This window comes from Rattus norvegicus, chromosome Y (genome assembly GCF_036323735.1).
Source record: "Rattus norvegicus strain BN/NHsdMcwi chromosome Y, GRCr8, whole genome shotgun sequence".
NCBI lineage: Eukaryota > Metazoa > Chordata > Mammalia > Rodentia > Muridae > Rattus > Rattus norvegicus.
The window spans coordinates 25376189-25378105 of record NC_086040.1 but is presented as its reverse complement, the minus strand read 5'-3'; the positions used below and the strand labels follow the sequence as shown (position 1 = coordinate 25378105).

Sequence of the window (1917 nt, the reverse complement as noted above, 5' to 3'; positions counted from 1 at the left end):
AGGGATTTATCACAATGATCACAGTCTGTGGTCCACATAATTTAACAATGGATGGATATTTGTAAAGTCCAAGAATCCAGTAGTTGATAAGTCCACAAGCCTGGATGTCTCATCTGTTCATTATTATATGATTAAATCCTTAGTAAGCAGGTTCTATGGTATGTGAGGGTTTGGTAGGAATGTGAGTGTAAGCTAGAAAAAGTAAAAGTTTCTTTCTTCCATGTTTTCTATGGTCTTCAATTATAATGCATTGTTCAGAATACATTGAGATTACCATTTTTCAATAGAACATTCCTTGCAGGGAAACTGCAGCCTCACAACATGGCTCAGGAGTATGGGAACTGCAAGACCCAGTCTGGGAAGATGTTCCTATTCATTGAGCCCACCTACCAGTATTGCAAAAATACCCAAGAAATTCTCAATCAACTCCCTTTGAAACATGGTCTTCTGGGCTTTGTAGACATCACAGCCACTAACAATACCAACTCAATTCAAGATTACTTATAACAGCTCACTGGAGTGAAAATAGTTCCTAGGTCTTTAAGCTAATCAAAGATTTCATAGGCATACTCAGTGAACTAGTCTCCCTCCATCAGAATGGGGAGCTGATGACGTGGCTAAAGCAGATTGGAGCTCTGCTGTTATGAAAAGGATGGCAGTAAATCCCATGCTGACAGCTGTCATCCAGGCATGTGAAGGCCAGTGCACCTGAGAGTTTATGTGCATCATGGAGGAGGACAGTACTTTTTGTGACTTGGATTTTCAAAAAATTGACTTTTATTCTATTCCTCAGTGCTTAAATATAATGCTGTTTGCATGAAACCATGGGGTAGGGAAACTTAACATCACACAGGATTGATTCTCCATACTTTATGTGCTCACATGTCTCTACCTCTAAGCCCATGTTGAACAATCCAGTGCATCTATATCTCCAGTGAATCAATTACCGTTTTTCTACCATGCTTTTCTGCTGAAGTCATTTTGCAGAAGTCCACTTCCTAGTGAATATTAAAACAATGGATATTCTGAAGTTGTGTATGATCCACACACAGGCCTTTCCCACTTCAGCATTTCCAACTTTCAAATGGTGTTCTCAAACTTTCCCTCCACAAGCACAAAAGTCCGCAGTGGTATGAGGATGCTGTTTGAAAAATCAGATGAAGAGTTTTACCATAGTTGTTCCTCACTGTAGTAATATTAATGTAGATGGAAGAGCATATGATAAATTCAGCTCTGTTCACAAACTGGTTAATTGCCAAGAAAATCCCAAACAGTTGTGAGTTGATTCTAGTCAGAGTCCCCGAAAAGTCAAATATGAAATGCAAAATTTCAGAGCTCTTCAAAGACTGTCTATGAAAGAATTTGCTTGCAAAACACTGTCCTAAAATATTTATTCCATTCAGACTTTTATATTTTGCTTTGATGTTTATTAATAATGCAACTGCAGGTCTCTTCTCTGGTCACCAGTGCGAAGGATTCATTCCTAAAAAAGATGTATCTGCAGATGACTAAAAATATAAAAATAAGAATAGATCTTGATTAAAGTTCTGAGTTAAAGATGCAACATCCTATCACAAAGATCATATTAGAATTAGATTTGACATATATGTGTATATATTTTTATTTTTAGTGTCTTCTTGAATCTGTTCGCACGGATTTTATTGAGAATATGTGTGTATCGGTGTAAATTAGTATGTAATACTCAGTCTTCCTCTCTTTCTGTCAGTTGTCAGTAATGGAGTAGAAACACTTTTTTTTATTTTTATCAAAGTTAATAAAGATTTATTATAGGTACAGGGACAGAAGATAAAATATGGATTGGGTTTATCTATGTAATTTTTCAATAATAAGTATATCCCATAATATGGATTTTACCTTTGAGCAAACCTTTTGTATAGTCCTTAAGGAATGAGATGT

At 36.2% G+C, this 1917-nt stretch overlaps 1 pseudogene; it reads left to right on the top strand.

Moving 5' to 3' along the window:
• Window positions 1-321: 321 nt before the first annotated feature.
• On the top strand, window positions 322-1452 carry LOC134484418 (glutaredoxin-1-like; annotated as a pseudogene).
• The last annotated feature ends 465 nt before the right edge of the window (window positions 1453-1917 follow it).